A 27,410-nucleotide genomic window follows, 5' to 3' on the forward strand; every position below is an offset into this window, starting at 1 on the left:
CAGATGACTCCCCAGTTTCAGACTCCAGCAACTCATCAAGTTAGGGAAGTTCCGCTGGGTATTGTAGCGCAGATCGGTGATGGATCAGCTATGTCTTCGGAGGCTTTGTGGAGGTTGGACAGGTTCACCAAGCTTTCACTACTACCTATAGCGGTACATCTTCAGAGGATCCCCAAGACTATTTAGACAGTTGCTATGAGGTTCTACAGAACATAGGGATAGTGGAGACCAATGGGGTCGACTTTGCTACTTTTTGTCTGTCGGGTTCCCCCAAGAAATGGTGGAGAGACTATTGTTTGGCCAGACCAGCGGGGTCACCAGCTCTCATTTGGGACCATTTCTCATATCTATTCTTGGAGAAGTATCTTCCTATCACTCAGAAAGGGGACTATCGGAGGCGGTTTGAGCGCCTTCAGCAGGGTTCTATGACCGTCACTCAGTACGAGACCAGATTTGTTGATTTGGCCCATCATGCTATTCTTATACTTCCCACCGAGAGGGAAAGGGTGAGGAGGTTTATTGAGGGACTTACTTAGTCTATCAGATTGCAGATGACTAAGGAGACAGGGAGTGAGATTTCTTTCCAAGATGCAGCCAATGTGGCCAAGCGAGTCGAGATGGTTTTAGCTCAGGGGAGTGGTCAGGGGTTTGATAAGAGGCCTCATCACTCTGGTGGATTCACTGGGACCTCATCTGGAGGTCGAGGTACTTTTGGTAGGAGCCATCATCCCAGGCCGTTTCATTCAGCACTTCAGACATCCCATGTAGCTTCAGGGGATCGTGGTCCTTATGTACCTCCTTCAGGACAACTAGCTTATAGTGCACCAACAACTCCCATCAGAGCACCTCATCTTCAGAATTATTATCGCGGTCATCCAGCCTATCAGGTTCAGTCTCAATTTTGTCAGCCGTAGTATTTAGATGGATATTTTGAGTGTGGTGAGTATGGGCATGTCCGGAGGACCTGTCCGAGATCAGTGGGTATTTATTCACAGCAGCAGAGTTCTTTAGCCATGATTCGGGCACCGCTTGCCCAGCCAGCTAGAGGTAGGGGTCAAGGGGCCAGAGGTAGGGGTCAGCCCGCTAGAGGTAGAGGTGAGGCCGTTAGAGATGGAGGCCAGGCCGCTAGAGGTGGAGGCCAGCTAGCAGGAGGTCGTCCTAGAGATATGGTTCAACATGGTGGGGCCCAGTCACGATGTTATGCTTTCCCATCCAGGCTTGAGGCTGAGTCCTCCGATGCAGTTATCATAGGTACTGTTTGGTTTATAGTAGAGATGCTTCAGTTTTATTTGATCTAGGGTCTACGAACTCCTATGTGTCTTCTTATTTTACATCATATTTGGTTGTGCCTCGTGATTCATTGAGTGCTCCCGTATATGTGTCCATGCTGGTGGGTGATTCTATTATTGTAAATCGTGTTTATCGCTCGTGTGTGGTTGTTATTGGGGGTCTTAAGACTAGTGTAGATCTCATACTTCTTGATATGGTTAATTTTGATGTCATTTTGAGGATGGATTGGTTGTCACCTTATCATGCCATATTGGATTGTCATGCCAAGACCGTGACCTTAGCTTTGCCGAGGTTGCCCCGATTGGAGTGGAGGGGGACTCTTGGTCATACTACCAACATAGTTATCTCTTATATAAAGGTTCGGCGTATGGTCGAGAAGGGGTGTTTGGCTTATTTGGCTTATGTTCGTAGTTCTAGTACTGAGGTTCCTTCTATGGATTTTGTGCCACTTATTCGGGAGTTTCCATAGGTGTTTCCTGCAGACCTGCCGGGGATGCCACCCGACAGGGATATTGACTTTTGTATTGATTTGGCTCCGGGCACTCAGCACCATTTCTATCCCGCCATACCGTATGGCCCTACAATAGTGGAAAAAATTGAAGGAGTAGTTGCAAGACCTGCTTGATCAGGGCTTTGTTAGTCCTAGTGTCTCATCTTGGGGCGCACTGGTGTTGTTTGTTAAGAAGAAGGATGGATCAATGAGGATGTGCATCGATTATCGGGAGTTGAACAAAGTTACCATCAAGAACAAGTATCCATTGTCGAGGATAGATAATTTATTTATCAGCTTCAGGGTGCCAAAGTATTTTCGAAGATTGATTTGAGATCTGGCTACCATCAGATGAGGATTAGGGCATCCGATGCCTCTAAGACAGCTTTTCGGACTCCGTACCGACATTGTGAGTTCTTAATGATGTCATTTGGGTTGACAAATTCCCCAGCATCATTTATGGATTTGATGAACCAAGTGTTTAGGCCTTATCTGGATTCCTTTATAATTGTTTTCATTGATGATATCTTGATCTACTCTCACAGTCGAGAGGAGCATGAGTAGTATCTTTAAGTCGTTCTTCAGACTTTGAGAGACAGCCAGTTATATGTTAAGTTTTTTAAGTGTGAATTTTGGTTGAGTTCAGTTGCTTTCCTGGGTCACATTGTATCAGCAAAGGATATTCAGGTGGATCCTAAGAAGATTGAGGCAGTCAAGGACTGGCCTAGGCCCATATCAGCTACAGAGATCTGGAGTTTCTTGGGTTTGGCGGGTTACTACCATCGGTTTGTGGAGGGGTTTTCATCTATAACAGCTCCGATGACTAGATTGACCTAGAAGAGTGCCTTGTTCAAGTGGTCGGACGAGTGTGAGGTGAGCTTTCAGAAGCTCAAGATAGCTTTGACTACGGTGCCGGTGTTGGTATTGCCCACATGTTCAGGGCTATATACAGTATATTGTGACACATCTCGTATTGGACTTGGTGCGGTATTGATACAGAAAGGCAAGGTGATTGCATATGCTTCACGGCAGTTGAAGATTCACTAGAAGAATTATCCAGTTCATGATTTGGAACTAACAACCATTGTTCACGTGTTGAAGATTTGGAGGCACTATCTATATGGCGTGTCGTGTGAAGTGTTCACGGATCATAAGAGTTTGTAGTATTTGTTCAAGCAAAAGGAGCTCAATTTGAGGCAGAGAAGGTGGTTGGAGCTATTGAAAGACTATGATATCACCATCTTGTATCATCCTGGGAAGGCCAATGTGGTGGCCGATGCTCTGAGTAGGAAGTCGGCTAGTATGGGTAGCCTTGCGTATATTTCAGTCAATGAGAGACCGCTTGCTTTGGATGTCCAGGATTTAGTTCGTGAGGTTAGATGTTTCTGAGCCTAGTCGTGTTCTAGCTTGTACAGTCGCTCGGTCTTCATCATTTGAGCGTATCAGAGATCGACAGTATGATGACTCTCATTTGCTTGTCCTTAGGGACACAGTGCGGCACAGTGGTGCCAAGCAGGTTACAGTCGGAGATGATGGAGTTTTGAGAATGTAGGGTCGTGTTTGTGTGCCTAATGTGGATGGACTTCGTGAGTTGACTCTAGAGGAGGCCCATAGTTCCCGGTATTATATTCATCCAGGCGCCACAAAAATGTATCAGGATTTGAGGCATCATAATTGGTAAAGGAGGATGAAGAAAGATATTGCTGCATATGTAGCTCGATGTTTGAATTGTCCGCAAGTGAAGTATGAGCATCAGAGACCTGGTGGTTTGCTTCAGCAGATTGAGATTCCTGAGTGGAAGTGGGAGCGTATCACTATGGATTTCGTTGTTGGACTCCCACGGACTAAGAGAAAGTTCGATGCAGTATGGGTTATTGTGGATAGGCTGACTAAGTCAGCGCATTTCATTCCTGTGGCAATTTCCTATTCTTCAGAGCGGTTACCTGAGATCTATATCTGGGAGATCGTTCGTCTTCATGGTGTGTCTGTGTCTATTATTTTTGACCGAGGTACGCAGTTTACCTTGCATTTTTGGAGGGCAGTACATCGTGAATTGGTACGCGGGTCGATTTGAGCACAATATTTCATCCTCAGATGGATGGACAGTCCAAGCGTACTATTCAGATTTTGGAGAATATGCTTCGCGCCTGTGTTATTGACTTTGGAGGTTCTTGGGATCAGTTCTTGGCATTAACGGAGTTTTCCTACAATAACAGTTACTAGTCGAGCATCCAGATGGCTCATTGTGAGGCATTATATGGTAGACAGTGTCGATTGTCTGTTGGGTGGTTTGAGCCGCGGGAGGCTCGGTTTGTGGGTACAGATTTAGTACAGGGTGCCTTGGATAAGGTTAAGATTATTCAGGATAGACTTTGGGTAGCTTAGTCCAGGCAGAGAGCGAGTGTTGCTTCGAGTGTCGCTCATGAAGGGCGTGATGAGATTTGGGAAGAAGGGCAAGCAAAGCCCTATATTCATCGGGCCTTTTGAGATCCTTCATCGAGTGGGAGAGGTGGTTTACAGACTTGCGTTGCCGCCAGGTTTATCAACAGTACATCCAGTGTTTTATGTGTCCATGCTTTGGAAGTATCACGACAATCCATCCCACGTGTTAGATTTCAGCACAATCCGGTTGGACGAGGATTTGACCTACGAGGAGGAGCCGGTAGATATTCTAGGCCAGCAGGTTCGTCAGTTGAGAGCGAAGAGTTACCCTTCGGTTCGCGTGTAGTGGAGAGGTCAGCCTGTTGAGGCAGCTACCTGGAAGTCCGAGTTCGATATACGAAGTAGATATCCCTATCTTTTCATCGACTCAAGTACTTTTCTATGTCCGTTCGGGGACGAACGATTGTTTTAGAGGTGGAGAATTTGATGACCTAAAAGGTCATCTCTTGTTTAGAAGCCGAATTTGTGTTTCGAGACCTTGAAAACCTTCTTTTATCTCTCCTCGATTTGCGTGCACAGTCCGGGCGCGATGCATGAAAGCCTTTATGTGAAGAATTTAAGAAATGATGATTTTTGGCTTCAAAAAATAATTTTTATTGACTTCGGTTAATATTTTAGGTAAACAGATCCGCACCCGTGTTCCGACGGTTTCGGAAGGTCCGTAGTTAGATATGGGACCTGGGCATATGCCCGAAATCGAATTTCGAGGTCCCTAGCCCGAGAAATAAATTTTTGAAAGAAATTGATAAGACTGAAAGTGTAATAATTTAAAAGATTTGATCTTATTGGTATCAGGCCCGTATTTTGATTCCGGATCCCGATACATGTCCATTATGATTATTAAGTATTATCTGTGAAATTTGGAAGTGATTTGATGTGATTCAGACCTTTGGTTAAGAAAATAGGAGTTTTGAACTATCTTAAAAATTTCATGAGTTTTGGTGTTGAATTCATAGTTCTAGATGTCATTTTGGCGATTTGATCGCGCGGGCAAGTTCATAAGATGTTTTAAGACTTGTGTGCATGTTTGATTTGGAGCCCCGAGGACTCCGGTGAGTTTTGGATAGGCTACGGAGTAAGTTTGGAACTTAGAAATCTATTGTTGCATCTGATACCTGTAGCAGGCCTTTAATCTCGCAATTGCGAGATCAGGCTTCGCAAATGCGAGATTAACAATCATGGCATTTGTGAGGTCTTTATTGCAATTGCGAAGAAGACCTGAGCCAGCAGAGTTCGCAATTGCGAACATGTCTTCACATTTGCGAAGTAGTCAGGAAAGGGGGAATCATCGCAAAACCAAAGGTTCGCACTTGTGACATTAGCAGAAATACGACAAGTTTGCATTTGCGAGCTTCGCAATTGCAAAGCTCAGGTCGCAAATGCGACTTCTGCAACTGTTCAAAACATAACTTAGAGGAGATTTTCACCCATTCTTCACATTTTTCAAATCCTAGAACCCTAGAGGCGATTCTCTCAAGACCAAATCTTCCCCAAAACTTTGGTAAGTGATCCTAACTCACTTTCTTTCAATTTCCCATCATATTTCATGAATTTCCAACCAAAAATCTAAGATTTCTATGGTAAAAATTGAGGATTTGGGTAGAATTAAGAAATTTCAAAATTTGGGAATTTAGACCTCAAATTGAGGTCGAATTCCAAAACCAATTGTATATTCGGGCTCGGGGATAAATGGGTAATCGGGTTTTGGTCCACAATTTCGAGTTTGGACCAAGTGGGCCCGGAGTCGAGTTTTGACTTTTTGGAAAAATATTAGAAAACCTATAATTGTGCATTGGAATTGATTTCTTTAGCATTTATTGATGTTATTAAGTTAATTATGACTAGATATGAGTAAGTTGGTGGTGGAATCGAGAGGTAAAGCGGTGATTGAGCTTTGAAATACCCGTTGGCTTGAGGTAAGTGTTTGGTCTAACCTTGACTTGAGGGAATAGGGATCCCCGACTTGCTTGCTATGTGAAATACCATGTGTGTGGCGTATAGTTGTGGTGACGAGCACCTGTGCTTCGCCAAATTACTTGTTTAGCCTGTTCTGTTGCCCCGTTTCCCTATATATTGCTCTCTTGTCTTACTTGCTACTTGCTTATTAATACTTCCATGTCTAATTGCTTCTTGTTAAATATTGCTTCTCTATTGGTGTTGTTAATTGTTCCATTATATCACACTGGTTGTTTATATTGGTTTATTGGTGCTTCATGGTACACTTCGGTTGGTCTCGCTGTGTAGTTTCAATTGGTGAAGTTTCATAATTGTAGTGATATTCCATTGTGTTGGATTGAGGTATAAGTGTTGTGGAGGATTTGAGTTAATATATATATATATATATATATATATATATATATATATATATATATATATATATATATATATATATATATATATATATATATATATATATATATATATATATATATATATATATATATATATATATATATATATATATATATATATATATATATATATATATAATAAGAGGAATAAGGATGAATGCGATTGTCTGGTGGGATCCGGCTGCACGCCGCAACAAAGAGTAATAAGGATGGAAATGTGAGATTGGGTTGCACGCGGCAACATGAGGAATAAGGGTGATATATTGAGGAGTAATAAGGGTGGACTGGTGGGATTGGGTTGAACGCCGCAAGAAGGAGTAACAAAAGTGAATATTTAAACCGTTATTGACTATATGGTGGGATCGGGATGCGTGCTGTTCAATTGTTGTTTATATATTCATTTCTGCTGAGGCTCATTATTGTAGTGTTGAATCTCCCTTAAGGATTGGTTATAGCTAAGTATTAGTAGAAGACTAGGTTTCGTATTTATTTAATGCAAGTTACTGTTATATTTCATTATGTATTTTCGTTCTGGTTTAGTATCAACTGTTGTAGGTTATATATGTTGTTATGCCCCGCCGTAGCCTCGTCACTACCTCGTCAAGGTTAGGCTCGGCACTTACCAGTACATGGGGTCGGTTGTACTGATACTGCACTCTGCACTTCCAATGCAGATTTTGGAGCTAGTGGCTGGTCAAAAGGTTGGTTGCAGTTACTGCATTCAGGTGTTCGTAGACTGTTCGTAAATCGTGACACCAGTTTCTGGGTGGTATTTACTTCTGTTTTCTTTAATAGTATAAGAGTAGCTAGTTAAATCATGCACTTTCGCTTTTATTTCCGCTGATTTAGTTTTATTAGACCTTAGTTATAAATGAACAAAGGAAAAAGGTGTAAAATTCTGTAACGTTAGCTTGCCTAGCGAGTGCAATGTTAGGTGCCATCACGATCCCGACGGTGAAAAATTCGAATCGTGACAATCACCTCTGCATTAAATAGATAGTTTTAGATACTTACAAACGTTAAATAAATTAGTATCATTCGTTTGCTTCACTATAGATTTTGTTTGGAATAATGATGGTATCCCGATCAGTTTGTATACATTTCGACTATTTATTTAATACCTGCTATCTCCCGCCGTACTTCAATATAGAATATTATGAGAAACTATACAATATGAGCAGCTAACACACATGCTAAGACTATTCTGTCCCATTTAGAGAAGAAAGAAAAAGAGGAGAAAGAAAGTCCATTGTCTACTAGATACAAATGCCTATGGCTCTATTAATATATTTGTGAAGTTGCCTAAAGAATTGACTTGCAGAGTTAATGAGTTATTGAGGTTGTTCATTCTTTGACCATTATAAAATATGAAAATGGAAAAAATGAGTTTATTTAATTTCTTAGGTCCACCTGTCTTGAATAATAGCTGCTCATGGCCCTCCATTCCTAAAAAGACATTAAAATGATAAATAATAAACATTAAAACATTACTACTAGTTATTTGTTTTTTTTTTTTTTAAAAATAGTTTTGATATACAACTTCATGTGTTTTCATTACGAGCTAGCTAATTGATGTGTGATTGTTGAATTTCATTAACACACACAAAAACAAAAGTGTAGTGGCAAAATGGATTAAAAAATATTTTATGTCATGAGTTTGACTCTAGTTTAGATCAGCAATGTTGTATGGGGCAGAGTGTTGGCCAGCAAAAACTCACATATCCAGAAGATCAAAGTAGTAGGAATGAGGATGTTGAGGTAGATGTGCAGACACACTAGAATGAATAAGATTAGGAATGAAGTTATCCGGGAGAAGGTGGGCATGGCCAGGGGCGGAGCTACGTACTAAATTTAGGTGCTTCAGCACCCATTAAACTTTACACAATATAGGTATAGTTATATAAGAAATTTGAGGCATCTGATATAAAAGTAAAAGAAAGCACCTACCAACCAAAAAATTAAGTAGTTACGACACATCAAGAAAAATTAAGCACCCACGAACATAAAATCCTGGATCCGCCACTGGGCATGGCTCCTATGGATGACAAGATGCGAGAAGCGAGGCTCACATGGTTCGGGCACGTGCAGAGGAGAAGCCCAGATGCCCCGGTAAGGAGGTGTAAGCGGTTGGCTTTGGCGGGTACGAGAAGAGGTAGGGAGCGACTTAAGAAGTATTGTGGAGAGGTGATCAGGTTGGACATGACGTGACTTCATATTTCCGAGGACATGACCCTTGATGGGAAGGTGTAGAGGTCGAGCATTAGGGTGGTAGGTTGGGAGGTAGTTGAGCATTTTTCTACTTCGTACCGGGTGTGAGGCTAGCCTAATAGGATTTCATCTTAGATTGCTAGTGGTAAATATTGTGTTCACATTATTCTCCTATTTTTATAGTATCGGGCCTTATCTACTTGTTATTGTTATTGTTTTTCATCTATTTTCTAGTTCTTATGTCGTTGTTATTATTTCTATGGTTTCTGTTGATGGTACTGATATATTTGTCTCTTTTCGTCTTCTTGAGCCGAGGGTCTTTCGGAAACAGCCTCTCTGCTCCCTCGGGGTAGGGGTAAGGCCTGCGTACTCACTATCCTCCCCAGACCCACTTGTAGGATTTCACTAGGTTGTTGTTGAGTTTGACTCCTAGTTATGAAAATTTTAATATCAATAATATATAATGATAATTATCAATATACATTAACTTAGATCGCTTTAGAAACTCATAAATTTAAATTCTAGATTCACCTCAAATCAACAATTTATCTGTTTTTTTCTCTCTTTTTTTGGGGTGAAAATCAGTAGCTTATTTGATTGCATCTATATATAGACCTTCTCTTTATAGGAAGCACTTTCATTACTCCAAAATCTTATTAAATTCATGAATTTATATCCTTGAGAAAAGCATCTCAATCGAACTCATGCAACCATTTATCTCAGAAAAGATATAAGATTAAAGTAGGAAAAGGAGTTGGGATTAGGTACTTGAATTGATGGGTAGAAAGTTGTACAAAATTTCAGGTAGGAAAAGTGAGTGCAAAATTTCAGGTAGGAAAAGTAATTTTTAGTAGAAGTGGTAGATTCACGACATCTTTAATTACTTGGAGAACTCAATATTAATTAGTACTATTATCCATCGGAGTGATTGATTCTATTACTCGAACACATAACCTATAAGTAAAAGTGAATTTATGATTTAAATTTAATGAGTTCGTACAACGATCTCAACTTAACATACAATAGTTTATGGGTTCACAATATAATATTTATAGATATTTAATGAATTTCTTAGTACATATATAAGATATAAATAAAAGCTACTGGTGAATTTGGTCTTTGAGCTCTAGATCCGCCCCTGCCTATAGGTCAACCGACAAAGACAACAATACCATGGTCACATAAGCGGAAAAAAATATCGGTTAAGTGTTATTGGGTAAATGTTATCCGATAATTTTTTTTTACATATTACAAAAAGTTATTGGATAAATGAATGAATAAATAAGTATATAATTAAATCTATTCCATTATACACCATCAACCGAAAAAGAAGATGGATATAGAAAAAACAACACCAAGATGACCTTAAAATACAGTAGGATTCTTAGTTCTTTCCTTGTTCAATAGGTAATCGACATTCTATATAATTAAAAATGTTTGTATTAATTAAATATTATTGCCATTAAAGTGGAGGTTCTTAAATTACAAGAGAAGTCTCCATATAAATACAGAATCAAAAGCCAGTGATAATAAGAATAAATACAAAAGCAAAGGAAAGATGAAGGACATACCTTTTCATTTTGACGACCCCTTGTCAAGGAATTAAGTTATACAACACTTATAGCATAAATATTTTTGTACAAATATTAAGTTATATAAATATTATTAGTATTATCTCGTCCTAATTTATGTAGTGATATGCGAATTTTGAAAGTCAAACGAGTTTTTCTTTGATTGCAATTTTTTCATATATATTTTAAATATTTTGAATTGCTAATTATTGTGATTTATAAGTAGTTAGTACTTTTACGTAGTTTTCAAATATAAAAATTTTATTTCAAAAAATTTAAAGATTCTATGACTAAATTCATTCATGGTCAAAATTAAGAATTTTGACTATCAAAGCCTAAACTATAACACATAAATTAAGACAAAGGGAGTAGTATGTTATAGCACATACTTTATAATTTTTCTCGGTTATAGTTAATACTAATTGAATTTTTTTATCTTTAATTGTTTTCAATTGACTTGATTGTATAAATATTTGTTACATCATCAGTACAAAAATGAATAGTTTAATGCATCAAGTATCTTACGTTCACGCAAAAATCGAAAAACAAACGTATCCAAAATGCTGGATATAGACCGTCTACCCTGATTTAAAACCTGTGACTTAAGTTACACGAAAATAATTTTATATATATATATATATATATATATTCTCATAAAGTCGATTTGGAACATAGAATCCTAGATGTCAAATCCAAAACTGAACCCCAGTTAATCTCACGAACTCAATAGCAGTTTGAAAAACCTGCATACTTTGTCCTTTTGCTTTATTTCTCCTACTATGACTTTGTCTTATCTATTAGTCAATTACTAGCTTTTTCTGGTTTTACTCTTAATTTTTCCAAAAGGACAAATCAAGACTTCTCATCACAATTTTGAAGAAAATTGACATTTTTATTACCTAATGAACACGTACTTATATAATGACATGTGGGGTTTTGGCCTGCATGTTTTTTCTCCATTTTTTCCTTTGGAATTTGTTGTAGGACCCCCAGAAATCTAAAGGGATCTGATTTTTTTCCAACAAGTTTTCTTATACCAAGCCCTTGTTTGGTATATATTGTTGGTTGCCGCGGAGTAAAAATTTTCAGTAAGAAAATAAAAAAATAAATAAGTAAATTCATAAGAGTTATAGGGTGTCAATATATATAGAGAGAGAAATGTATACCAAACTACACAATATAATTTTCGGACAAAACAGTATCACTTAACACATCTTGAATACATGTGGCTTCGCGATTGACGGTGGCTAAGAACTTGGAAGTAGGGAGGAAATTGATGGCCCTAAGATACCACTTGCCAACTTGGAATTGATCTTTGAATTCAAGATTATAATTATCAGTTTTTAAAACTTCCATCTTCTTTACTTAATTCAAGATTGTCACATTGTTGGATTTGTGAATGGAAAGCAAGGCTACATATCTATTAATGTGTTATGACCCAAAAGGTCATTTTTTGTTTTAGAATCCGTTTCCGTGTGTTTGAGGCCTTGAAAATCTCCTTTTATCTCTTCTCGATTTGCGTGCACAGTCCGGGCGCGTTGCCGGAAAGCTTTTGTGTGAAAAATTTAAGAAATAATGATTTTTGGCTTAGAAAGATGATTTTAGTTGACTTCGATCAATATTGTGGGTAAACGAACCCGGACTCATGTTCCGGCGATCCCTGAGGGTCCGTCGTAAAATATGGGACCTGGGCATATACCAAAATCGAATTCTGAGGTCCCTAGCCCGAGAAATGAATTTTTGAAGAAAATTATAAAACAGAAAATATAATGGTTTTTGAAAATTGAATAATATTTGATCTTGTCGATATCGGGCCCGCATTTTGGTTTCGGAGCCCGGTACAAGTCTGTTATGGTATTTAGACCCTATTTGTGAAATTTGGTGAAAAACGGAAGAAATTTGATGTAATTCGGACTCTTGGTTGGGAAAATAGAAATTTTGAACTATCTTGAAAATTTTATGAGTTTTGGTATTGAATTCATAATTCTAGATGTTATTTTGGCGATTTGACAAGTTCATATGATGTTTTAAGACTTGTGTGCATGGTTGATTTGGAGCCCCCAGGGTTCTGGTGAGTTATGGATAGGCTACAGAGTGATTTTTGAATTTAGGGAATTGTTGGTATGCTTCAGCTGAGTTGTAGGCCTCAGACCTCGCAAATGCGAGGTCAGGATTCGCAATTGCGACCACTGTCAATGTAGCATTTGCGAGGCTTCTATCGCAAATGCGAAGTAAGCTGGGCATGGGCATGTTCGCAATTGAAAATTATTCTTTGCATTTGCGAAGTAGTCTGGGAGGGGCAAATCATCGCAATTGCGACCAAAGGTTCGCAGTTGCGACAGTAGCAGAAATGCGATAGGTTCGCATTTGTGATGCTTGTCTCTCATTTGCGAGGTTCGCAATTGCGAAGTTCTGATCGCAAATGCGATATCTGCAACTGTTCAAAAGGAAACTTGGACGGGATTTTCACCCATTGTTTACATTTATCAAATCCTAAAACCCTAGAGGCGATTCTCCCAAGACCAAATCTTCCCCAAAACTTTGGTAAGTGATCCTAACCCACTTCCTTTCACTTTTCCGTTACATTTCATGAATTTCCAACCAAAAATCTACGATTTCTATGGTAAAAATTGGGGGTTTGGGTAGAACTAGGGATTTTTATAAATTGCGAATTTAGACCTCAATTTGAGGTCGGATTCCAAAATTAATTGTATATCCGGGTTCGGGGGTGAATGGGTAATCGGGTGTTGGTCCGAATTTCGAGTTTGGATTAAGCAGGCTCCGTGTCGAGTTTTTGACTTTCTGGGGAAACTATTAGAAAACCTATAATTATGCAATGAAATTGAGTTCTTTAGCATTTATTGATGTTATTAAGTTAATGATGACTAGATACGAGTGAATTGGTGGTGGAATCGAGAGGTAAAGCGGTGATTGAGCTTTGAAATACTCGTTGACTTGAGGTAAGTATTTGGTCTAACCTTGACTTGAGGGAATAGGGATCCTCGACTTATTTGCAATGTGAAATTCAGTGTGTGTGTTGTATAGGTACGGTGACGAGTACCTATGCGCCACCAAATTATCATTTTAGCTTATTCACTTCCCTATTTTCCTATATATTGCTCTCCTGCCTTAATTGCTACTGCTCATAAATGTTTTCATGTCAAATTGCTTCATATTAACAATTGTTTTCTTTATTGAAGTATTTAATTATTTTATAATTTTGTTTTATTACCCTATTGGCTTATATTGGTTTATTGGTGCCTTATGGTACACCTTGGTTGGTCTCGCTGAGTAGTTTATACTGGTTAAGTTTCATAATCGTAGTGATATTCTATTGTGTGGATTAAGGTATAAGTATTGTGGAGCATTTGAGTTAACTTGTGAAACACTTATTTTTATTTTTGTGATTGGTGTTGATATTTATATTGAGATCGGGTTTGTTACATCTCGCATTTTTCGTACGTTAAAATTTCGTCTTCAGTTAATTGACATAGACTCGGGGATGAGATTATCTCGAGGTTAGCATATTTATGCTATTTATAACAATTAATAAGTAAGTGCCATGAAGGGTAAAGGGTACACGAATTAAAGAAAATGAGTTTTCTTGAAGGTTGTCGATTTGGGATAAAATACGGGTCGAGCAATAATACCCGATATTTATGGACTAGTACCATATAAGGTACTATATGACCACGGTAGTATAATATATAAAGTATATAAGAAATAAGTAGAATTTTAAGTAATTTGAGATAATTTGTAATTATGCGAGTAATTAATTAATTACCGGGTAACCAGACATTACCTAATTACCTAATAAGTGATAAAGATTAAAAACACCCCAACCTACCCCATGTCGCACTAAGCCACTAGCAATTATGTGACTCATGGTCACATTAGAATAGATGGCATCTTGACAATTCAATTGCAAGACACCTCAAATACCTTAAGACTTTTAAAACCAAATCATTTTACAATTCTTGCAAAGACTTTTAATAAGTAACTAATAGATGAGGACATCGTTAGTAACTCATAAAAGTTCTTTAAAATTTCATTCTCAAAGAACATTGAAATCATATCCTACAAGTTTCAATGGTTCCAACAAGATTTAGCAACGTAAAATTTTGTGGTTCTAAAGGAGTACGTATTCTTTTTTCAAGGATATCATACGAGTTTTTCCCTACTCCTGGTATGTTAAGGCTAAGCTTTTCCTTAATTTTAGCATGGTCGCATCATTACACAAGTCTGATAACGAAGCAGAAAGAAAAAAATTCATATCCCGAAATTTACGTATATTTTGCTAGTCTCGCAAGTTACGTATATTTTTCTAGTTTTGTAAACTACACTATTCTCCTTATCGGTACTTCATATTCAATTGAGTATTTCCTTCTTCTAGTCAAGAGAGTATATGTATATGTATATGTATATGTATATGTATATGTATATGTATATGTATATGTATATGTATATGTATATGTATATGTATATGTATATGTATATGTATATGTATATGTATATGTATATGTATATGTATATGTATATGTATATGTATAGCAAAGAATTTACATAAATACAGTATTAAAAGTATTTTCATTACCATCGAGCTATAATTGATGGGCAGACCCCTATTGGGCAACCTCTGATCAGATGGTAAGTTATATACCGAGCCTACTGTGGCCGAACGCTTATGAGCGAGCCCAATTGGTCGAGATACAAAGCCTAGTATGTACAAGCGCCTATGAGCGAGCCTACTACGACAGAGCAGTTATGTATATATACTGAGTCTTATAGGATCGGACAACTATTTTACTTATTATATTGAGAGAATTGAGTCAGTATTAGCAGCTTCGCATATGTTTAAGTTATCAGTTCAGTTTCAGCTTTCAATATATTACCTTACATACTCGCTACACTATTTCGTACTGACGTCCCTTTTTGGGGGAGTTGCATTTCATGCATGCAGGTTTGGACATACAGACGGGTAGACCTCTTCAGTAGGTGTTTGCCCGAGTCCAGCCTTACCGGTAAGCTCCCCGTCTTTCGGAGTTACCGGGTCTAGCAGTTTGGTGTACATATTGTGCATATATGTCGATAGGTTAAGGGTAGGTCAGAGCCTTGTTCCGATCACAGTACATCTATTAGTATAGGTTGTAGATATATCTTGTCAGTTAGTGTAGTATATTGTTTGTAGGCCCTGTACATATATTTTGTTGGCTTGTTAGTTGTAGTAATTATGATGGCCTTACCGGCCCAGCTTTATGTTGACATTTAGTCAGCGTTAGTCTCTATTAGTTTTATATTTTGCATCGCACATTATCTTGCAATGTGAACCATGACCAAAGTATGACATTACATGTTCAGAGTCTCTTAGTCGTAAGTGGTATGCAAGGATAGGTGAGGCACTGGGTGCCGGTCTTGCCCCCAGGCTCGGGGCGTGACAAAAGTGGTATCAATGCAGTTCTGTCCTAGGGAGTCTACAAGCCGTGTCTAGTTAGGTCTTGTTTATAGATGTGTGTTGCACCACATTATATAAGCAGGTGACTATAGGGCATTTAGGAGTTGGTTACCCTTTTTTCAAATCTAAATCATGTTGTAGCACTGAGTTATAGGAAATTTAAGTTAAACTTACGTGTTGACGTTTGCATGCACAGATGACGGTAACAAAGAAGACTACGACTAGCTAGAGGAGAGAAACAGTAGTAGGTGATGGGACTAGCAGGGTACCCCCAAGAGATGGGGCCCAATCGGAGTTGCAGGGAGAGACCCCTATCCAGCGATTACCGGCTCCTCCACTACTTGAGGAGATTCCTAGGGAGACTGCACATCCAGTTCCCCTTCCGCTTCCATCAGATCAAGACTTGAGGAGTGCGGTGCATTTGTTGGCACAGTTGGTAGCTACCCAGCAACATGCTAGGGCATCTGCTAGTGCAGGACCTTCTGAGGGATCTGGAAGTTCAAGGGTCCAAGAGTTTATTACTTTGAATCCCCAAAGTTCACGGGGACAGATCAGAGGGAGGACCCGCGGGATTTTATAGATCAGCTTCATAGGATCTTTCAGGTTATGCATGCTACGGAGAAAGAGGCGATTGAGTTAGCAGCTTTTCAACTCCGAGATATAGCCATCCTTTGGTATGAGGGATGAGAAAGGTCCAGGGAACGTGATGCACCTCTTACTATTTGGGAGAATTTCTCAGATGCCTTCCTTGACCAGTACTTACCACGAGAGATCCGACAGACCCGACTCGATCAGTTTCTAGCCCTCAAGCAGGGCAATATGAGTGTTCGAAAATATAGTCTCCATTTTGACTCATTGTCCAGATATGCACCATCCATAGTTGCTACTATGCGGGATAAAATCCACATGTTTATAGTAGGGTTGGCCCCAGAGTTGACCGAGGCGTGTGCCATCGCTGCATTGCAGGATAATATGGATATCTCTCGGATTCAGGAATTTGCCTAGAATATAGAAAGGGCTAGGCGTCTGCAGCAGGGTGCGGAGAGGACTGAGTCAGGGCAGCGCAAGAGGATAAGATTTGCCAGGTCTTAGGAGTAGTCTCAGGATAGTTACAGGCCCCAGTACTTCATATGGCCACCTAGACCTCCGCCACCTCAGTTATAGGGTTACAGGTATGACCGTTATACTCAGTCAGGACCCGATGAAAGCTCCTAGGCATCCGATTTGCAACGACAGCGAGGTTCGGGGCAAACATGGTCAATCCTGCTGTGGTGTGCCATCTGCGGTAGTGGACACTTGGGCCAATGCCGAGCCGGCTCCGATGCTTGTTATACATGTGGACGTCCAGGGCATATGGTGCGAGATTGCCCAAATAAAGATTTTGGGGATATGGTGCAACCAGCAAATTCAACAACAAGATCAGCTATATATGTGCATCCTTCAGGGCACGAGTCTCAGTCTTTGGCTGGTAGACGAAGAATACTCACCAGACATTGTGATAGGTATGTTGACCATTTGTTCTCACGATGTTTATGCCTTGATAAACACAGGATCTACTTTATCATGTATTTGTCGTGCGAAAATTTGGTATAGTGGCTGAAATACTAAGTGATCCTTTTGCGGTATCTACACCGATCGAAGAATTGATTATCGCTAGACTCCTTTACCGAGGTTGTACGATATCAGTTTGTGGTCGTCGGACCTCAGCCGACCTAGTTAAGCTAGAGATGTTGGATTTTGATGCTATCATGGGCATGGACTGGTTGGCAGCTTGTTATGCCACAGTTGATTGTCGAGCAAAGATAGCCAGATTTCATTTTCCGAGTGAGCCAGTCCTTGAATAGGTAGGTAATACAGCGATACCCAGAGGTAGGTTTATTTCCTATCTGAAGGAGAGGAAAATGATTGCAAAAGTGTGCATTTATCATATTGTGCGAGTTAAAGATGAGAATGCTGAGATACCTACCCTTTAGTCTATTCCAGTAGTCAAAGAGTACGCGGATGTATTTCCAGATGAACTTCCAGGTATTCCTCCAGAGCGAGAGATTGATTTTAGCATTGATTTGCTTCTAGGAATGCAACCAATATCCATCCCTTCGTGTAGAATGGCACCTGCCGAATTAAAGGAGTTGAAGGGGAAGTTAAAAGATTTACTGGAGAAAGGTTTTATTAGACCCAATACCTCACCTTGGGGTGCACCGGTATTGTTTGTACAGAAGAAAGACGGCTCGCTAAGGATGTGTATCGCTTACAGGCAATTGAACAAGGTAACTATTAAGAATAAGTATCCCCTTCCAAGGATAGACGACTTGTTTGATCAGTTGCAGGGAGCTATATGCTTTTCAAAGATAGATTTGAGGTTGGGGTACCACCAGGTCAGAGTTCGGGAGAAAGATATTCCCAAAACAGCCTTTAGGACCCGATATGGCCACTTTGAGTTCCTTGTTATGTTATTCGAGTTGATAAATGCACCTGCCAAATTTATGGACTTGATGAATAGCCTATTCCGGCCATATTTGAATCTGTTCGTGATACTATTTATTGATGATATTCTAGTTTATTCACGTTCAGAGGATGAGCACGTGGATCACCTGTGAGCAGTCTCCAAACCCTCCGCGATAATAAATTATATGCTAAGTTTTTTAAGTGAGAGTTCTGGTTAAAGTCCGTAGCATTCTTGGGGTATATTGTATCCGACAGAGGTGTAAATGTAGACACTCAGAAGATTAAGGCTGTGAAATCCTGGCCTACACCTACCACTCCGACAGAGATTCGTAACTTTCTAGGCTTAGCAGGATATTATCGGAGGTTCGTAGAGGGTTTTTCTTCTCTTTCAGCTGACGTGCCCCCTTTCCCCTCTTCACATCGGGAAATCGGGTTTATGACATTTTTGGGTATGGGACAACTCATTCCTTTTGGAAACGGGTTTGCATTTTGAAGAGTCTCCATCTAATGATTTAAGGTGCATTAGGACACTATAGGGTTCATTTATAAGTTTGTTTGATAACTAGAGATAGGGTAAGGGCTTGAAATTATCCTAAAGGGAAGGTGTTAGGAATCCCTCAGGATCCACTAGTGTGGTTCCCGACCAGATAGTTTTTTGAATTTGTACAGTTAGCAAATAGACAAGTATAGGCTCAAATAGTAGGGGATTTAAGTTTAAACACATAAGAGATTGAAAACAATCATTAAAAGGCGAATTTTAAAAAAGAGTTACAGTTTTACAAATACTTGAGAATATAAAAAGGATGGGGGTCCTAGTTTTGTTTATAATATGGATCACATCAATGCGATACCCGGTATGACACTTCTCAGAAGAGGGGATACACGTGGTATTAGTGCACCGGTCATCATATCCATATCTACCCTTCCCACTTTGCTAAGGTATTAAAGCGCGGATTGGTCTCGACCTCTACTGCATGCCATTATCCGTCCCATTCCTATCAGTCCCGGAGGTATTTAGGACGACTATTCCTATAAGAGGGAAGATTTTAGGCTGACTATTAGGTTTTAAAGGTAAAAGGCTAAGGTGAGAGACAAAAACATGTAGGACTGCATTTAAAGGGAAAACACATAAACGATTAATAGGCTCATATATACCTCTGCAGACAATGCATATAAATAGCATCACTTAGACACAGTTAGGGTCAAAATTTAAAGTACTAAGGCAAGGTGTTTTAATTGTTGAAGCAGACCAATTTATTACATAACTCAGATAAGAAGTCCGAGTCAGGCCTGCCTGTTGGTTGTAGAAGTGCTAATTAAACAAAGGCGAGTTCAGTTTTATCATTATTACCTAAGGCTTGCATAGGCACAGTAATGAGCATGATGTCTATTACTAATTAGGAATGTAGTAAAACATTAAACAATTCGAAACGAGCGATTTGGATCCTATAGGCATGCTTTCTAACCGTATTAATTTAAAAGAGTCGGTTATTTAAGTTGATTCAGAATTATACGAGTCAAACCGATTTTTAACTAAAGTGGTTTTAGATCCTATAGACATGATCTCTATTATAGCTGATTTTAATTTCTACAGACATGGTATCTTAGTATTAAAGGTTGATTTTTGTCCTATAGGCATGGTATCTAATTGGACATGAAGTGAAGCAGGCAGGATTCATTTGATCACAGCGAAATTCCTATAGGCATGATTTCTATAAAAAATTGATTTGGATCTCATAGGCATGTCATCTAATTTCAAAGCTGATTTTAACCTTGTAGGCATGATGTCTGATTATAGTCATTCAGACCCTATAGGCATGGTGTCTAAGTGTGGAAGTAAAACATGCAGAATTTATTAAACAGATCATATAGGCATGTTATCTACCCTTCTAATAGTTAAAGTATGCATAATCACCCCATCCCTTTTCAATAGACAACCCCAATATTTGTTACAAATTATTACAGACCAAAAATGACTGAATTACATCAAAAAAATGCAAAAATAAGAAGTTACAACCATATGAGGCCTGATTCTTGACTTCCTCTCTGAGTTATGGAAAAAACTACCTCAAATGCCAATGTTGTTTCAAAGCCTTTCTCAGACCTGGGTGTGTCAAAGTTCCCTAAGGGCTTCAAGGGACCCCGGGCAGTGCTTACACCCAGGTTTGCATAAGTAGACAGAAATGAATGCAGTGTGGAAGGGCCAACCCTTATGTGTCCAAGTTCAGAGGGAGCTCAAGGGTCCCAAGGCAAGGCTCACACAAGAGGGGCAGAACCTAGGTTCTAAGAATATAATGGAAGTGCAGAATACATAATTTAAAGAAAAAAAGAGTTTGTTTAAAACTGGACTGGTAAGTCCATTTGTTGAAGGTAATCAGTAGCAGAAGTGTTTAAAATGAGTTGGAGTAGTGATCAAAACACAGAATTAATAGTCATAAAAGGGGTCAAGGGGTTTTGGGAATACATCGTTTGTAAGCACATGACCCAGCAGGGGTCTGGTTTGGTCATGCACAGCAATAGGTGATGTTGGCATGGCCACAAACCAACCAAGGTAATACAAACACATATAGGGGATATGGGGTTTGGGATTCATACACATATGAGAGCATTAATTTAAAAGGAGAAGGGAACATATTTCAGCATGCTAGTAATGTAACTTGACTGCAGAAACATAAGCAGAAGTAGAAAAGAATGGGAGAAGTTAGAACAATTAAAGAAACATGTTGTTGTTGATGCTTGAAAATTAACTAGGACATACCAGTAGAGAAGCAAAGTGCACAAAGTAAGCAAAATTTCACAGTCTAGCCTTGGCTTTCAGCCGGCTAGACAAAGCAGTAGCACAAGTAGTAGTAGAGAAAAGAGAGAAGTTTTGAGTGTAAGTGTGTGTTCTTGAACTCAAATTGTTCGTATCTTTAAAAGAAGAGGGAATGGGTATTTATAGTTTTGAAAACGAGTGAAGAAATGGTAAAGTCTTAAAGACAAACATGGAAATAATCACAATCAAAATCAATTAACACAAGTGATTCCCTTTAATTAAGAAATCACTTTTTAACTGGTAGTAACAGGTTTAATTAAGGAAAAAAATCAGTTTGGGGATTGATTGATTATTGCCATATAAGGGGGAAGTAAATGCATGAAGTAAATAATCAAGTCTAAGTAAAAAGTGCTTAGTTTTTAGAAGGGATTCAACAAGGTAAAACATCACAGTAAAGGAAAAGAATCAATTAATTTTAAACAGATGAGTAAAAATTAGGGCTCGTAAGAAAACCTTTTACAATTAGTTGGAAGATCGAGGGAATCAAGATCAATCAAGAAAGGAACATGATTATGCACTTCACCATATATATAGCAAGAGATGAACAAGCATGCAGAGTTAAACACGTTGACAAAAGAAGCAACACAAACATACAGTAGCAGTAGGGGTAAGCTAGGGTTCAGTAGCAAGAAAATATTCAAAGCACAGTAGTCAAGTAGGTCAAGTAGTCACATAGAATCAATAGTGAAGAAGAACATAGTAACAGGTAAAGAGAGTCAGAAATAAGTAAATGCCTCATAGTAACAAGTGAGAAAAAACTTTTAAGAAGTTCGGGCTTCAAGAGTAGCCGAATTTAAGAGATGATAAGAACTCAAAATCAGATGAGTCAAACAAGGAAAACAGAGTAAGAAACAAAGAACTTAATCGAACAGGTACACCTTAAAATAAACAGTTTCAGAACTCGGATAAGACCAAAAAAGGAACTAGGGTTTTTAACATGCTGAAATAGATAGAACAACATGAGCAAATCATTTCAAACATTGCAAAATCACAAACAACATTAAAATCAGAGAAGAGATCTTTTGAAAAACTTAAAGGAAAACCTTAATCGTCGAAAAATGAAGAGTCGTTTTGAAAGAAAAGTTGAAGAACCTTTGAGAAAACACTTAAGAAATTCATAGTAAACACAGATCTAAGATAGATCTGAAGAAAATTGAAAGATCTTAAAGATTAGGGTTTCGGAAAACCTAGAAAAGGTGAGAAAGACCTTGAAAGTTACCGATCTAACCAGGAAAGTCAAGGATCTGCCTTAAAAGGCCATGAATGGCAGGAGAAAGGTCATGGATGGCCGGAGAAAGACCATGAACAGAAGTCAAGCAAGGATGTGGACAAGATTCCTTTGAGTTCTGGCCATGAAACCGCAGAAACAAACACCCAGGAGCCATATGAAACCGATACACATCTCAAATGGCCATGAGATGCCATGGATTAGGCAGGGGTTAAGGCGGGTTAGGGTGAAATTAGATGGCGGCGGCTAGGGTTCATGTGGGGTTGTAGAGAGAATTGAGAGTGAAGGGATTCAGAGGTGGCGGGTGGTGGAAAATGAATTAGGTTTAGGGGTCGTTCAGGGTTAAAAATGGTAAGGGTGAATGCGGGTCGTTGATCTAAAGGATCAATGACCTGGATTAAAGAGGGTAGGTAGGGGATTCGAGTTGGGTCGGTTAAACTGGGTTAGGGGTCGGGTTTAAATGAAATTGGGCCAGGGAAATCGGGTCTGATTTGGGGTCAGATTTAGGCTACAATTTAAATGCAATTGGGCTATTATTTAAATGGCCAATTTTCTCCTTTGAAATTTATAAAAAATAGTAAATAAATTCTGGAAATAAATTGAAAGCACTAAAATTATTTATAATATACAATCAACAATTTAAAAATGCAGGGCTTAATATTTATGAATATAAAATACAACTAAATCTTAAAAGGGTTAATGTTGCAATTATATGCATTTAGCTTTATAAAACACTAAATAAGATTGTAAAAATTACATTAGCCATATTTTGGCATAAATATAAAGATTCAATAAATGAATCATCAAAATAATAATTTTGGACATAATTATTGAATTTTATGGATGAAAATGGAAATAAATTGATTTTAAAACCTTTAAAAATTATGGAAAAATAATAAAATACTTGGATATGCTTACATATGCATACATATGCCATTTTGAAGTTATTTTGCATATTGAAAATATATAGGAAAAAATTGGGTATCAACAGCTGCCCCTCTTTACCCGGGAAGGATGAAAGAGTTTTTGGGTAAAGATATGGTGGCCAATTTTGACCGAGCAAAATGGTTTTAAGAGGTTTGGGCCGCACCCTGGATTTTGAGCTGCCTACATACCCCTGGTTTTACATGAATCAGCCATATGTAGTTCAGGATTCATCGGCGGAGTATATCGATGAAGCGATTTCAAAGACGGATGCAATATCCAGGGCGGGGTGAGTGGACGACTTGTGGGGATGGTTAAGGTTTGATATAGCTGCGGGAACTGGAGCGGGATTGCTCCTACCGAGATGGCCGTTGCTCTCCAGTTTACCTGCAATGAAACAATACAAGCGTATTCTGTGCATAAATTTAGACATGATGCAAATTCCCGTCGGACCATGAATGTTGTCTTTGGACGGTTAGGATGACGTCCTTAAACCATGACGTCCTGGGCTATGAAGCGTATGATAAAGGATTCACAGGCCATGAAATTATGCTCTCGAGCTATGAGGATGGTGCCTCCGAACCATGATTCCTTTGAATAATGATATGCAAAAGATTGAAAGGGATCCTCAGACCATGACATGGTGTTCTCGGGCTATGAAGATGTTGCCTCCGAATGATGACACCTTTGGATAATTTGGCAATCTTTCAGCCCATGAGATGCAGTATGAGGTGATCTTTTAGCCCCTGAGATATAGTACCATGATGCGGACAAGACAGAGCTTAGTCTTGCGATTTGAAGGGCAGAGCTTAGCTCGTAAAAGAAATGAAATAAACGATGCTTGAGATGGTGCTTAGTTTTGAAGAAAATTGGAGGCAGATCTTAGCCTCGGAAGACAGAATGAGGCAGAGCTTAGCTCGTAAAAGAAATGAAATAAACGATGCTTGAGATGGTGCTTAGTTTTGAAGAAAATTGGAGGCAGATCTTAGCCTCGGAAGACAGAATGATAGCCTTATGCAAAGGTGCAAATGCAGATGGAGGTTGAGCTTAACCTCGGAAGGCAGAATGGTAGCCTTGCGCAATGCAAGATGCAGATGGAGACAGCGTTTAGTCTCGGAAGGCAGAAAGGTAGCCTTATGCAATGTAGATGCAGAAGGAGGTAGAGCTTAACCTCGGAAGGCAGAATAGTAGCCTTATGCAAAAGTGCAAAAGGAGACGGCATTGAGTCTCGGAAGGCAGAAAGGTAGCCTTATACAATGAAGATGCAGAAGGAGGTAGAGCTTAACCTCGGAAGGTAGAATAGTAGCCTTATGCAAGAATGCAGATGGAGACATCGTTTAGTCTTGGCAGGCAGAATGGTAGCCTTATGCAATGCAGGATGTAGATGGAGACATCGTTTAATCTCGGAAGGTAGAAAGGTAGCCTTATGCAGCAATGCAAATAACGAGTGATAGTAGAGTTTTCTTAGCTGATAACAGATTGCGATGTCGTGATTATTGAGAGCATTATGATAGACAGAGCATAACTGGCGTGTGCAGATATCAAATGTTGGTAAGTGCGATGGTTCGAAGAGTTATATTTCTAAATAATTTTTGTCCCATGAGTGTATAGTATGCTTGATGATCTCGCAATCCAAGTGCCTGCATCCAAAGAAAAATCGTGAGTTTTATAAAGGGGGGAGGTTAGTTTATATCCCCGCTGGCTTTGCTTGACCAGCTCGACTTTGATCTAGTGATACTGTCTGTATCATTGGGGTAGCGTTGCTAAACAAAGCAATTTCAGTAATAAGCATGCATGATTTCATAAAAATATGACATAAGTATATAATTAAGATAGCTTTTCAGATGAACCGATGACTGCGACGTAGCTCGAGACATTGCAACCTTTCCAACAACGAAATTTTTAGGGTCCCCCTCAAAATTCTGCCCCAGTTTAATGGGTTGATGCTTCTGACTGTTGCTTGCAACGATCGGCTGAAATTACTTCGGAATATTGAGGGTCCTCCTCAAAATTCTACCCCAGTTTCCAATTGCGGGGGGAAATGAAAATTTTATTGAGTTGTGACCAAACCCATAGGGCTGCCTATGTATCCCCTTTTAAACGGGAATCAGTTTAGGCGTAGTTTAATTTACATCATATATAGGGGAAGCATAAACATTACACATAGTAACGCTTGACTGCATCCGAATTAATCGGCTTTGGCCAGACTTCTCCGTCCATTTCTACGAGTACGAGGGCTCTTCCTGTTAGAACCCGGTGAACCATGTATGGACCCTACTAGTTGGGAGAGAACTTCCCTTTGGCTTCATCTTGATGCGGAAAGATTTTCTTTAACACCAGCTGTCCCGGTGTGAATTGTCTTAGCTTGACTATTTTGTTGAAGGCTTTGGACATTTTATTCTGATAGAGTTGACCATGGAAGACTGTGTTTATTCTCTTTCTGTCTATAAGGGCTAGTTGCTCATAACGACATTTTACCCACTCTGCGTCGTCGAGCTCAACTTCTTGTATGACCCTTAAGGAAGGAATTTCTACTTCAGCGGGAATGACAGCCTCTGTACCATAGACCAGCATATAGGGGGTTGCCCCGGTTGATGTGCGGACTGTGGTGCGATACCCCAATAGAGCAAATGATAACTTTTTGTGCCACTGTTTATGTTTTTATATCATTTTCCTTAATATCTTCTTGATATTCTTGTTAGCGCCTTCTACGGCTCCATTCATTTGAGGCATGTAGGTTGTGGAATTCTTGTGTCTGATCTTGAAAGTTTCACACATATCTTTCATCTAGTCGCTATTGAGGTTGGATCAGTAATGATTGACTCTGGAATCCCGAATCGGCAAACAATGCGGTCGCGGACAAAGTCTGCCATGCTTTCTTAGTTACTGCTCTGTAAGATGCTGCTTCTACCCACTTGGTGAAATAGTCAATGGATACTAAGATAAACCTGTGTCCATTGGAGGCGGCAGGCTCTATTGGTCCAATAATATCCATCCCCAGGAGGCGAACGACCATGGTGAGATCGTTGCATTAAGCTCATTTAGAGGAACCTTTATCATGTCTGCATGTATCTGACAACGGTGGCATTTCCGGATATACTGGATGCAGTTCATTTCTATAGTCATCCAAAAGTAACTAGCTTGGAGTATCTTCTTTGCTAAGACAAAACCGTTCATATGTGGACCGCCGGTCCCAACATGAATTTCCTCTAGTAACTTGGATGCTTCCTTTGCGTTGACACACCTTAATAATCCCTGATCAGGATTCCTCCTATACAGGATTCCTCCATTGTCAACCTCCGAAATGTGCGTTTCTGAGTAGGATTTGCAAGCTCTGGGTACTCTCCTTTTGCCAAATATTCCTTGATATCATGAAACCAAGGCTTTCCGTCTACTTCTTCTTCAACATGGGCACAGTAAGCTGGTTGATCGTGGATCTTTACTGGAATGGGACCAATGAAATTTTTTTTCGGATGTTGTATCATAGATGACAAGGTAGCCAATACATCGGTGAACTTATTCTGGACTCTGGGAACATGCTAGAATTCCGTCTTCGTGAACCTCTTTCTTAATTCCTGTACATGATCAGATACGGGAGTATCTTGGAGTTCTTTGTTGCCCATTCTTCTCGCACCTGATGTATAAGTAGGTTTGAATCTCCAATCACTAGTAGCTCTCTAACATTCATGTCAATGGCCATTTTGAGCCCAAGGATGCAAACTTCATACTCGGCCATGTTGTTGGTGCAAGGGAACCTGAGTTTGACGGACACCGGATAATGCTGACCGGTTTCTGATACTAGGACAGCTCATATGCCAACTCCTTTGAAATTTGCTGCTCCATTGAAAAATATTCTCTAACAGTCATAGGATTCTGCAATGTCTTCTTCTATGAATGATACCTCTTCGTCAAGAAATATGTTTTCAATGGTTTGTATTCTCCATCCACGGGAATCTCAGCAAGGTGGTCTGTCAGTGCTTGTCCCTTGACTACTTTCTGAGTTACATAAACAATGTCGAACTCACTTAACAGGATTTGCCACTTGGCTAGCTTGCCGGTGGGCATGGTCTTCTGAAAGATGTACTTCAAGGGGTCCATCCTTGATATGAGATATGTATTATAGGCACAGAACTCAGCTTCTGAGCTACCCAAGTCAAAGCACAATAGGTGCGATCCAACAAAGAATACTGGACC

This window comes from Nicotiana tabacum, chromosome 5 (genome assembly GCF_000715075.1).
Source record: "Nicotiana tabacum cultivar K326 chromosome 5, ASM71507v2, whole genome shotgun sequence".
NCBI classification, from domain to species: Eukaryota; Viridiplantae; Streptophyta; class Magnoliopsida; order Solanales; family Solanaceae; genus Nicotiana; species Nicotiana tabacum.